The sequence below is a fragment of the Pseudophryne corroboree genome, assembly GCF_028390025.1.
Source record: "Pseudophryne corroboree isolate aPseCor3 chromosome 3 unlocalized genomic scaffold, aPseCor3.hap2 SUPER_3_unloc_16, whole genome shotgun sequence".
Taxonomy (NCBI): domain Eukaryota; kingdom Metazoa; phylum Chordata; class Amphibia; order Anura; family Myobatrachidae; genus Pseudophryne; species Pseudophryne corroboree.
Window position 1 is genome coordinate 1,772,372 of NW_026967504.1, and position 13,902 is coordinate 1,786,273.

The window sequence follows — 13,902 nt, forward strand, 5'->3', positions numbered from 1 at the left end:
CTGAGGCTGAAGGCTCTTCCCAGGAGGAGGCTGTATTGGGGACACAGACTGCTGCGGGGGTGACCCAGTCTGCACCGCCGACGCCGGATTGGGTAAATGTGTTGAACGCCTTGAATGCTAATGTGGCTCTTATTAGAGGTTAGATAAGTCTGAGTCGCAGACCCTGGCATGGAAGAAATTTGTGGAAGATATGTTATTCCAAAGTCAGGTCCCCTCAGGGTCACAAAAACGTACGTTGGCCCAGTTGGCAGACACTGATACCGACACAGACTCTGATTCCTGTGTCGACTATAGCGATTCCAGATTAGATCCAAAATTGACAACTAGCCTTCAATACATGATTGTGGCAGTTAAAGATGTATTACATATCACTGAGGACCCGGCTGTCTCTGATAAAAGGGCCTGTATGTATAAGGAAAGGAAACCTGAGGTGACGTTTCCTCCCTCTCATGAACTGAACACTCCATTTGAAAAGTCTGGGAAGGTCCTGACAAAAAGTTTCAGATTCTCAAAAGAGTTACGGTAGCTTATCCGTTTCCCTCGGCAGATAGGGAAAAGTGGGAGTCACCCCCCCCTACTGTGGACAAGGCCTTGTCTAGGTTGACTAAAAAGGTGTCTCTCCCGTCACCTGACGCGGCTTCCCTTAAGGATCCTGCGGATCGTAAACCAGAAACTACGTTAAAGTCCATTTATGCGACCACAGGTACGCTACTCAGACCTGTCATTGCGTCTGCGTGGGTAAGTAGGGCTATTGAAAAGTGGGCAGACAACTTGTCTTTTTGTCTTCTGAAATAGATACCCTAGATAGGGATAGCATCCTCTTAACGCTGGGTTATATCAAGGACGCGGCAGCATACCTTAAGGAAGCTGCGAGAGATATTGGTCTATTGGGATCAAAGGCCAATGCCATGGCAGTCTCAGCTAGACGAGCGTTGTGGATTCACCAATGGAATGCTGATTCCAAGAAAAGTATGTAGTCTCTACCATATAAAGGTAAGGCCTTATTTGGTGACGGCCTTGATGATTTGGTTTCTACAGCTACCGCAGGTAAGTCATCCTTTTTGCCTTATGTTCCTCCACAACAAAAGAAAACGCATCACTATCAGATGCAGTCCTTTCGGCCCAATAAATACAGAAAGGGCCGAGGTTCTTCCTTCCTTGCTGCTAGAGGAAGGGGAAGAGGTAAACTATCACCAGCCTTGTTAGGCTCCCAGGAGCAGAAGTCCTCCCAGGCTTCTGCCAATTCCACCGCATGACGTTGGGGCTCCTATGCGGTGGAATTGGCATGTCTCGAACTCTTCAGTCAGTTTTGGGTTCGCTCGGACCTAGACCCATGGGTTTTACAAATAGTATCCCATGGGTACAAGCTGGAGTTTTAAGATGTTTCCCTTCGCCGTTTTTTCAAATCGGCCTTACCAGCTTCTCTTCCGGACAGGGTGGTAGTTTGCGACGCAATACAAAAGTTGTGTCAAAATCAAGTTATCGTCATGGTTCCCCAGTCACAACAGGGAGAAGGTGTTTATTCGAGCCTGTTTGTGGTCCCGAAGCCGGACGGCTCGGTCAGACCAATCCTAAACCTGAAATCCCTAAATTTCTACCTAAAGAAATTCGAATTCAAGATGGAGTCTCTCGGAGCAGTGATCTCCAGTCTGGATGAAGGGGATTTTATGATGTCGGTGGACATAAAGGATGCCTACTTACATGTTCCCATTTATCCTCCGCATCAGGCTTACCTGAGGTTTGCAATTCAGGATTGTCATTACCAATTTCAAACGTTGCCGTTTGGTCTGTCCACGGCTCCGAGGATTTTCACCAAAGTGATGGCGGAGATGATGGTTCTCCTTCGCAAGCAAGGACCCATACTTGGACGATCTCCTGATAAAGGCGAGATCCAGGGACCAGTTGGTGCAAAACGTTGCACTCTCCCTGACGGTTCTTCAGCAACATGGTTGGCCCCTAAACTTGCCAAAATCACAGTTGATTCCGACGACGCGGTTGTCGTTTTTGGAATGATATTGGACACAGAACTACAGAGAGTCTTTCTTCCAGTGGACAAGGCTCTGGAACTTCAGAGTCTGGGCAAACAAATTCTGAAACCAGCAAGAGTGTCAATCCATCAATGCATTAGGTTGCTGGGGAAGATGGTTGTGGCCTACGAGGCCATTCAGTTTGGCAGGTTCCATGCCAGAGTGTTCCAGTGGGACCTGTTGGACAAGTGTTCCGGGTCCCACCTACACATACACCGGAGGATAATCCGGTCTTCCAAGACCAGGGTATCAATCCTGTGATGGCTGCACAGCTCTCACCTCATAGAGGGGCGCAGGTTCGGGATACAGGACTGGATCCTGCTGACCACTGATGCAATCCTCCGAGGCTGGGGGGGCAGTCACAATGGGAGAAAACTTCCAAGGAAGATGGTCAAGTCAGGAAACTTGTTTCCACATAAATGTTCTGGAATTGAGGGCCATTTACAACGGCCTTCTGCAAGCGGAACATCTTCGAGATCTGCCTGTACTGATCCAGTCGGACAATGTAACAGCAGTAGCGTACATAAACCATCAGGGCGGAACGAAAATCAGAGCGGCAATGGCAGAAGCCACAAGGATTTTCCGCTGGGCGGAAAAGCATACAAGCCCTCTGTCAGCGATCTTCATTCCAGCAGTGGACAACTGGGAAGCAGACTTCCTCAGCAGACACGATCTCCATCCAGGAGAGTGGGGCCTCCACCAGGAAGTCTTCGCAGAGGTGACAAGTCGTTGGGGAGTTCCTCAAGTAGACATGAGGGCATCTTGTCTCAACAAGAAGCTTCAGAGATATTGTTTCAGGTCAAGGGACCCTCAAGCAATTGCAGTGGATGCACTGGTGACACCATGGGTGTTTCAGTCGGTGTATGTATTACCTCCACTTCCTCTCATTCCAAAGGTTCTAAAGATCATAAGAAGAACAAAGATCCGGGCGATCCTCATTGTCCCAGATTGGCCAAGGAGGGCTTGATATCCAGATCTTCAGGAATTACTCATAGGAGATCCCTGGCCTCTTCCTCTGCGCGAGGACCTGTTACAACAGGGGCCGTGCGTGTATCAGGACTTACCACAGCTACGTTTGACGGTTGTGCGCAAAATCATAGACCGTAAGTGTATTCCCAGTGAAGTCATTCCCACAATTATTCAGGCCAGAAAAGGGTAACGTCTAAACATTACCACCGTATTTGGAAAAAATATGTTTCTTGGTGTGAATCCAAGGGGGCTCCTACGGAAGAGTTTCGGCTAGGACGTTTTCTCCATTTTCTACAAGCAGGTGTGGATGCGGGCCTAAAATTGGGCTCAATTAAGGTACAGATTTCGACCTTATCGGTTTTCTTTCAGAAACAATTGGCCTCCCTTCCAGAAGGTCAGACTTTCGTGAAAGGCGTGTTGCACATCCAACCTTCATTTGTGCCTCCAGTTGCACCATGGGATCTTAATGTGGTCTTGCAGTTCCTTCAATCACATTGGTTTGAACCTTTACGGACGATGGGGTTGAAATTCCTCACCTGGAAAGTGGTCATCGCTGTTGGCCTTGGCATCTGCAAGGCGGGTGTCTGAGTTAGCGGCCTTGTCTCACAAGAGCCCTTATTTGATCTTCCATGAAGATAGAGCTGAATTGAAGACACCTCAACAATTTCTACCGAAGGTGGTTTCCTCTTTCCACATGAAACAACCTATTGTGGTGCCTGTGGCTACTGACGCCTTCGCTGAGTCAAAATCTCTGGATGTGGTTAGAGCTTTGAAGATTTATGTCTCCAGAATGGCTCAGATTAGGAAAACAGAGGCTCTGTTTGTCCTGTATGCTCCCAGCAAGATTGGGTGTCCTGCTTCCAAGCAGATCATTGCACGCTGGATCTGTAACACGATTCAGCATGCTCAGTCCACTGCTGGATTGCCGTTACCGGAATCTGTGAAGGCCCATTCTACTAGAAAGGTGGGCTCATCCTGGGCGGCTGCCCGGGGGGTCTCGGCATTGCAACTTTCCCGAGCAGCTACTTGGTTGGGGTCAAACACATTAGCAAAGTTCTACAGTTTGACACCTCGGCCAATGAAGACCTTAAGTTTGGTCAGTCGGTGCTGCAGAGTCATCCGCACTCTCCCGCCCGTTTTAGAGCTTTGGTATAACCCCGTGGTTCTATGATGACCCCAGCATCCTCTAGGACGTATGAGAAAATAGGATTTTAATACCTACCGGTAAATCCTTTTCTCTTAGTCCGTAGAGGATGCTGGGCGCCCGTCCCAGTGCGTACTGTATCTGCAGTTATTAGTTGTGGTTACACACACGTTGTGTTACGTTATTGTCAGCATGTTGCTGCAATTGTTCATGCCGTTGGCTTGTGTTCTGTTGAATGCCACGTTCTGCGGCATTCTTGAGGTGTTAGCTGGTAAGAATCTCACCTTAGTTTAACAATAATTCCTTTCCTCGAAATGTCCGTCTCCCTGGGCACAGTTCCTATAACTGGAGTCTGGAGGAGGGGCTAAGAGGGAGGAGCCAGTTCACACCCTTTCAAAGTCTTGAAGTGCCCATGTCTCCTGCGGATCCCGTCTATACCCCATGGTTTTATGATGACCCCAGCATCCTCTACGGACTAAGAGAAAAGGATTTACTGGTAGGTATTAAAATCCTATTTTCTCTAACATCTACAAGGGATATTGGGGACTTTGTACGATGGGGTATAGATGGGGTCCAAAGGAGCTGGTGTACTTTAGATTTCTTCTACTGGGTGTGCTTTCTTTCTCCCCTCTGTGCCCCCTCCTGCAGCCAGTTTAGAACAGTGTGCCCTCAGGAGAGGATGCCACTCTGGAGCTCCAGAGGATTTTCTTCAGTTTATTTTAAACGTTGTTATTGTCGGTATACTGTTTGGGCAACAGTATAACAGTATACCTGCACTGAGGGAGTTGGGGGGGTGGGGGCGGTTACCGGTCTCTTCAGGCGTCCGAGCCGCTTCCCCGCTGCAGGACCACCGTACTGAGAGGTTGTTGGTACCGCAGGGCATTGTGCATTAGCAAACGCAATCGCAGCACGTCGCACACCCCCTAACAATGCCGGGAGGTGAGAAGAGTGGTGAGTACAAACCGGGGGCCCCGCTAGGGAGGTCCCCCGACTCTTGCTGCAGCGCGATCACAGGAGCGGCATACGGACGCTGTACGGAGGGATACGCTATAGCCCCCTATGTACACTGGCAGCGGTGGTGGAAACAGGCATTCATGTTACATTTTACACCTGTTAGGAGACATTTGCCAGTATAAATGTATAGCTCCGACGCCATTACAAGGGGGCGGAGCTTCCTTAGAGCGGGACCAGTGGCGTTTTTGCGCCTTCCTCTGCTTACAGCTACAGCAGCAAGGACACACAGCTCCTGCAGACACTCAGGATACACAGGAAACTGGTACAGGGGTGTAAATAAGGGGGAGAGACGCTATTATACACACTATAGTGTCCTGAAAAGGCTGTGGGTAAGGGTGGTTAGGGTTAGGCTGTGGGTAAGGGGGGTTAGGGTTAGGCACTGCTGGGGGGAGGGGAGGGTTAGGCTGTGGGTAAGGGGGGTTAGGTTTAGGCACTGCTGGGGGGAGATTTGGGTTAGGCTGTGGGTAAGGGGGGTTAGGTTTAGGCACTGCTGGGGGGAGGTTATGGTTAGGCTGTGGGTAAGGGGGTTAGGTTTAGGCACTGCTGGGGGGAGGTTAGGGTTAGGCTGTGGGTAAGGGGGGTTAGGTTTAGGCACTGCTGGGGGGAGATTAGGGTTAGGCTGTGGGTAAGGGGGGTTAGGTTTAGGCACTGCTGGGGGGAGGTTAGGGTTAGGCTGTGGGTAAGGGGGGTTAGGTTTAGGCACTGCTGGGGGGAGGTTAGGGTTAGGCTGTGGGTAAGGGGGGTTAGGTTTAGGCACTGCTGGGGGGAGGTTAGGGTTAGGCTTGGGGGTAAGGGGGGTTAGGTTTAGGCTGTGGGTAAGGGGGGGTTAGGCACTGCTGGGGGGAGGCCACCACCCAAGTTCAGCCACCCGCTCTTAGGCTACTTACCCTACCCCACACCACTTGCGCTGTCACCGGCGCTCACCTCCCGCCCGCAGCACAGCGTAGAGCAGCCGTAGAGCCGTCTTCATTCTCTGCCCGGCCCCCGTGTGAATCCACGGCTGCATGTGACCAGGAGGGGGAGGCACCGCCAGAGGACTGGTAGTGGTAATGCTCCACCTCCTCTTTACAGGCAGGAAGAGCAGTCATTTGAGCGCCAGGAATTGGCTGCAGCGGAGCGCGTCCTCGGGGACCCACACGTTTTTGAAGAGGCTGTGATCCACAGGTGGAACGCACGCTGCTGTAGCTGGAACGCACCCACTTCCGCCAATGCGTGTCATTTCCTGTCAGCTGGTCCCGCTGTTGAAAGCACAAGGCGGAAGTGGTGTAGACGTGACCCCCACAATGCAGACATGATAATCATGCAGGTTGGGACATATATACCCACACAGCGATATTTACATTTTACACCCACACTGGGAGCCATATTTAGATATTTTACTTTAAGACCATATAATATACTAATTTAACCAGAAACCGCTTTAGGGTGGTCATTCCGAGTTGGTCACTCGCTAGCAGTTCTTAGCAGCGATGCAAACGCTAGGCCGCCTCCCACTGGGAGCGTATTTTATCTTTGCAGAAGTGCGAACGAAGGGATCGCAGAGCGGCTACAAAGTTGTTGTTTTTTGTGCAGTTTTAGAGTAGCTCAAAACCTACTCAGCGCTTGCGATCACTTCAGACTGTTCAGTTCCAATTTTGACGTCACAAACACGCCCTGCGTTTGCCTAGCCACGCCTGCGTTTTTCCTGGCACGCCTGCGTTTTTTCAAACACTCCCTGAATACGGTCAGTTGACACCCAAAAACGCCCTCTTCCTGTCTATCACTCTGCGGCCAGCAGTGCGACTTAAAAGCTTCGCTAGACCCTATTTGAAACGACATAGTTTGTTGTAATAGTACGTCACGTGTTCGCATTGCGCCGCATACGTATGCGCAGAACTGCCTTTTTTTTTCTCCTCATTGCTGCACAGCGAACGAATGCAGCTAGCGAACAACTCGGAATGACCACCTATATGTAGTAAATCATGTTGCGAAGGCTGAACTGGCATAAGCAGCTCCACACTGCCACTCAAACATAAGGTGTAAATTATACATAAAAACATAAATTAATAAACAAGAGAAACACAATATACAAATACAAATATATACAACTATGCGAAAAAATATATATGCATTGGGCTGGAACAATGGGTGTACCATGGAAGATGACCCCAACAGACTCGAATCCCCGAACCAGAAAAAAATCACAAAAAAATATTTAAAGGATTCTGTTCATTTAGTCACTTTGGTAGTAGTGCCCCAAGAAAATGAATCCAGTAGCCTTCAGGCTCAGTGTATTTAAGCAACAATGTGTATAGTGTATTTGAATTGTATTTATAGTGAAATGCACTATGTTGTGTGTCCCAGGAGGGGGGAATCCATTACTGTGCAGGCTGTTGGATTCCCTCAGTACTTTTCCCCCAAAATGGAATAACTTCCTCTCTAGCCTCCTACATGGAAGTATCATGGGGTGAGAGAGAAGCAGCTCAGCTTTAAAACAAGCCGGTTTTCTGGAGCTCCATAGGGATCACCCTCCGTTGGCAGGAAACCCTGACCGGGGCTCTAGGCTGCCCATCTCTGGAGCCCAAGTTTAGGCTGGAGATGGTGAGCTGGGTACCCGGGCAGATTCCTGGAAGTAGTTTAGATGGGAAAACTTCCCCCAGCCTAGACTGAGCGTCACCAAGGCGGATGCCAACCCTCCAGAATGGGACGGTTAAAGGAGAGTGACTACTCCCCACCGTCCATAGAGGACAATGATAGCTCTGCATGTGGCCCAGGCATGCACATCACATGGGTAAACAATGATTGGTTGAGAACAGCACGGTGGTCTTACCCCCTGTGGTATGTGTATTGGAGTAAGATAAAGAGGAGGCCTGTGAGCCTCCAGAGGTATTATACCATTTTCACTCTGCTGTAAACCTCTTGCTGTATTGCTGTTGTCCCTAGCAATAGGGAAGAGTCTCTTTTAAGACTGGGTGAATAAACATCTTCCTCAAGATGACAGCTTCATCCTGTAACCTGCAGTGCTATGCCAAACATAGTTCCATTTTCCGGCTGTCCAGGGTGCATTCAGCGCAGTGGGTGGAGTCAGTAATGGGCGGTTACTGACAGTAAGTGGGAATCCCCATAATTGGCCAGATCTAAACATACATTCTGTGGCGGGGGCGCAAGGCAGGGTGAGGGCTTTCGTACATGTGGCATAGCGGTGAGATAATCCTAGGTGGCTTTTCGGTCACCTGATTGGAGAAGCCGAGTAAAGAGAGGATTAACTGTAGCGCAGGAGAACGCACAAGATGGCAGACTTCAGCGGAATGTCTAAGGACGATTGGTAGATCGTGTATCAGGAGATGGGTGTGGATATCCCTTTCAACGAGTCCAGAAGTGTCATGATGGCGGCACTCGTGAGCTTGGAGGAGTCCCGTGAGGCGGCGGTAGAGAGTGCTAAGGGCGTTGGCATCAAAGATAGCGGCCTACCAGTGGACCTTTGTACCAAACCGGTGAGATCCACAAGCCCCACCCTCTCTACTAGCAGCAGCCATGTTTCATACCTAGCAGGACTGGAGGTCCAACGTCCTGGGGATGGGGGGGGGGGGGGGGAGGCGACATGGATACCTTAGCAGATCGGCTAGTGGAATTCGGAGAAAGAGCAACGGAGCAAGAGTGCTTGATCATCACCTCACTTTCCAATATCACTGCCGGGCTCCGGTGACTGTGCGCAGCCAGTTCTGTCCCCAGCAGTAGTGGAAGAGCCAGTGCTCCCACCTGAGGCAAAAGTGCCTCCAAGTCAGGTCGCCGGAGCATGCAGGAAAGACTGGGCACACTTAGCCCCAGAATACAGCCCGTGGCTTCAGCTGCGTCACTAGGCTGCAGCAGTGAACGGTGAGCGGCTTTAGGGCAGTAGGAGACTCAATAGATTGGGTCTTGGTCCCAGCAGCGGCACAGAGCTATCAGGTAGGGTAGATAAGAAAATCACTTAGTAATGAGAGCTCCAGAAAGCACGTCTGGATGGACCACGCCCCTCTTATTTATTATTTTATATACTAACAGGGGTGACAGGTGTGGTATATCCCTGCAAAGGCGGATCCAGTCTCTCTCATTAAACTCTGCTGTCTTCCCTGCACTCTGACTCAGATGTTCACTGCTGCTAGTAGCACACGTATGAGAAGCAGAAGTATGGAGGCAGCTGTATAGATCCCGATATGTAATTCTCTGTATCATACTTACCGTACACACATCATCCTTATTACTATTGTGAATATAGAGGTAAGACACTGATGATGGGGGTGTAAGAGTGGATTTTAACCTAGCAGATGATGATGATTGCAGTGTATTATATGGTGTATTGCATGTAAAATACCTTGTTCCACACCTACTCTACTGTAGCAATATACCTTATATAAGGGTGAGTAACACATGTACAGGCTTACCAGCGTATGAGCACACGCTTAAAGGAATGCTACCTTACCAATGCTTCCAGGAGTAACGTTAGGAGACATTATTATAAAGCCTTCATTAAAAGATATTTTATTATACACACACATTTACAATTAAGTGTCCCAGACAGTCGTCTTCTATTGTTTACAATATTAATATTGTTACAGAAAATTTCACATTTCCACAATGTATTTTATTTCCAGCAGATGGACACACAAGCAGGAATATCTCAGAAGGACATCTAATGTTATCCCCGGATTGTGAAATAAAAGATAATGACAGCAGACAGGATTTTCCAGGACATAACCCCATTACCCCAATTAAACATCCAGCTCGATCAGCTGATCCCTCTGATCATGGGAAATGTTCTCCTGATCACTCTAATGTTGGAGCATCTGTTACAGCTCTGAGAGATACAGTGTTTCCCTGTTCTATAGATGCCAAATGTTTTACACAGAACACAAAGCTTATTACCCATCAGCCAGCTAAGGCAGGTGAGAAGCCATTTCCATGTTCTGAGTGTGGAAAATGTTTTACATACAAATCAGCTCTTGTTACACATCAGAGAAGACACACAGGTGAGAAGCCATTTCCATGTGCTGAGTGCGGGAAATGTTTTACCCGGAAATCACAACTTGTTACACATCAGCGAAGTCACACAGGTGAGAGGCCATTTCCATGTTCTGAGTGTGGGAAATGTTTTGTATGGAAATCACAACTTGTTATACATCAGCAAAGTCACACAGGTGAGAAGCCATTTCCATGTTCTGACTGTGGAAAATGTTTTGCACGGAAATCAGTTCTTGTTACACATCAGAGAAGTCACACAGGTGAGAATCTATTTCCATGTTCTGAGTGTGGGAAATGTTTTGCACAGAAATCAGATCTGGTTAGTCATAACCGAAGTCACACAGGTGAGAAGCCAATTTCTTGCTCTGAGTGTGGGAAATGTTTTACCCGGCAATCACAACTTGTTATACATCACAGAAGTCACACAGGTGAGAAGCCAATTTCTTGCTCTGAGTGTGGGAAATGTTTTACCCGGCAATCACAACTTGTTATACATCACAGAAGTCACACAGGTGAGAAGTCATTTCCATGTCCTGAGTGTGGGAAATGTTTTGCACACAAATCAAATCTTGTTTTTCATCAGAGAAATCACACTGGTGAGAAGCCATTTTCTTGCTCTGAGTGCGCGAAATGTTATACTCAGAAATCACAACTTGTTAGACATCAGAGAAGTCACACAGGTGAGAATCCAATTACTTGCTCTGAGTGTGGGAAATGTTTTACATGGAAATCACAACTTGTTAAACATCAGAGAAGTCACACAGGTGAGCAGCCGTTTCCATGTTCTGAGTGTGGGAAATGTTTTGCACATAAATCATATCTTATTAAACATCAGAGAACTCACACAGGTGAGAAGCCATTTTCTTGCTCTGAGTGTGGGAAATGTTTTACACAAAAATCACATCTTGTTAGACATCAGCGAAGTCACACAGGTGAGAAGTCATTTCCATGTGCTGAGTGTGGGAAATGTTTTACACGGAAATTACAACTTGTTACACACCAGAGAAGACACACCGGTGAGAAGCCATTTTAATCTTCTGGAGTATACTTATCATTGCCATGCGATGTTCTTCAAGGTTCTTATCCTACCTCCTGTGCTTTTTTCAATATACATGCTACCACTGGGTATAATAATCAGATGTCATGCCATCATCTACCACTGCTATGCAGATCTGTCTTTTGCTCCGCGTACTGAAAACCCAGTACCAATCCTAAATGTCTAGCTGAGCTCCAGGTGTGGGTGATGCCAGTTGGCTGTGACTCAGTCCTGGTGAAACAGGTTCTTATGGTAGAAGCTCATCATCAAAGGGCAGGGCTACAGCTCAGCTTCGTAAACCAGACTTATGCTTGGGGGTTCAGAGTTACAAAATGCTGATCCTGTGCGGAATATTGGTGTCCTGGATGGTGGAGTGACACTTAGACATCAGGTATCAGCCACAATCAGATCCTCATCTGAGGAACATAGCCAGACTCCAGCACTTATTTCCCTCAGAAGATCTACCTACAGTCATACATGCACTTGTATCATCACACATAGACTACTGCAATGTCCTCTACCTGGGTCTCCCAGCAAAAGAATTACACCGCTTGTAGCTTGTACAGAATGCAGCAGCCAGGCTGTTACCTAACCAGCCCGTTCCTGCCACATAACACCCATTCTCTGCTCCCTTCACCGGATGCCTGTAAGATGGTGACTCTGGGCCTAATTCAGGTTGGATCGCAGTGTGTGATCCAAACGGAATTATTCAGTAAAAGTGCGGGCGCATCCACCCGCGTTTTCTGCGGATGGGCCACAGAAAATGCGATTGCCTGTCAGGCAGAGGCAGTCACTGGGGTGGCAGGGAATGCTCTGTTTCCAGGGAGGAGACGGATCAGTGTGGGGGCAGTGTGGCACGAACGGAGGGCAGAGGAGGACAAATGGGCATGATCACGGTGGCTTTGTGACATCAGATGCAGCCGCCGTGATTGAGGAGAATGCGGCGGGCCTCCTGCGGCAGCATGAGGCTTCACTAATTTCTACGATGAAGCAGAAATTGTGAGGCAATTGCAATTTCTGCTTCATCAAGGGGGGAGGCGGTGGTCAGCATGCTGGGTGGCCTTGCCCTGCGATGGGCGGCCCCTAGCGCGCAAGGAAAAGTATTGCAAATTTGACTAATTAGCAGCATCTGCAATCCTTACTGAATTAAGCCCTCTATTAAATAATTTACTGACTCCCAGCCTTGCATGACCATGGTACCAGAAGCAGCTTCTCCCTCCGTACTACCCTGGTTTCTTCCATCTGTTGATGAAGGACTGTTGGCAGTACCATAGATTCCCAAGCAGTGCTTAGATGTCAGGGGAGACGGTGGGTGGCAGTAGTGCAGTAGCGGGGGCTGCTGGAGGCAGTGTGTAAGTGGGTAATGTTCCCAAGCAGCGCTGAGGAGGGAGACAGTGCAGGGGGCAGTAGTGGGAGCTGCTGGACACATTGTCTATGTGGGTAAACATCACCAAGCAGGGCTGAGGTGTCAAAGTGGAAAGACAGGGCAGGTGGTAGTAGTGGGGGGAGACACGGAGTGGATAGCAGTAGTGGGGGGAGACAGGTAGCAGTGGTGGGGGAGACAGGGTAGGTGGCAGTAGGTGGGGAAACAAGGTGGGTAGCAGTAGTGGGGAGACAGAACGGTGGCAGTAGTGGGTGGGAGACAGGGCGAGTGGCCGCAGTGTAGTACCAGGGGCTGCTGGAGACAGTAAAGAGGTGTATGTGTTCCGCACAGAATCAGTTGATAGACTTAATGATTATTATTCTTTCTAATTAATCCCTTGTATGTGTTACTGTTATTTGCTGTCAGCCTTTGTGTGTTCTGTGTAATAATCCTGAAAGTAGTGCTGCTACCGATCTCATCATTTGTAGTGTAAAGAGACAGGGTGGGTGGCAGTACTGGAAGAAGACAGCTGGGGGCAGTAGGGGGAGATAGGGTGGTGGCAATAGTGGGGGACAGGGTGGGAGGCAGTAGTGGGGGGAGGCAGGGTGGGTGGCAGTAGTGGGGGAGACAGGATGGGTGGCAGTAGTGGGGGGAGACAGGGTGGGTGGCAGTAGGAAGGAGACGGGGCGGTGGCAGTAGTGGGGGAAAGAGGTTGGGGGGGACAGGGTGGGAGGCAGTAGTGGGCGGAGACAGGGTGGGTGGCAGGAGTGCGGGTAGACAGGGCAGTGGCAGTAGTGGGGGGGGGACAGGGCGGATGGCAGTAGTGAGAGGAGACAGGACATGTGGCAGTAGTGGGGGGGAGACAGGGCGGATGGTCACTGTACAGAACCAGGGGCTGCTGGAGTCAGTAAAGAGGTGTATGGGTCCCGCACAGAACCAGTTGATAATTAGAATTAATGATGATTATGCTTCCTTATTTCTAATTAATCCCTTGTATGTGTTACTGTTATTTGCTGTGTCAGCCGTTATGTGTGTTCTGTGTAATAATCCTGAAAGTAGTGCTGCTACCGATCTCATATCATTTGTAGTAACTTGGAAAAGATGAGATATGAGGTGCACTCTGGAAGCTTATAGGGGGTTAATCAGAGATGATCGCAGATGTGACATCACACAGCCCCTGGAAAATGATCCTACCCTGCCCGCATTCACCCCTCAGGGATGCGACCGCAATGTGTGTGTCTGCGCGGCTGCTACGCATGTATATTTTGCCACCACCAGCAAACTGCTGTGGGCCGCTATAGCGGCTGGGTCTGAATGACCCCCATAGGCTGTTGTGCAGAGTAAAGTATTTTTTAAGTTTAAAATATAG

The 13,902-nt window shown here is 49.0% G+C and overlaps 1 pseudogene; it reads left to right on the top strand.

Annotated features, from left to right (window-relative positions):
- Window positions 1-11,059, top strand: part of LOC134983473 (zinc finger protein 850-like) — a 407,077-nt pseudogene extending 396,018 nt beyond the window's left edge.
- The last annotated feature ends 2,843 nt before the right edge of the window (window positions 11,060-13,902 follow it).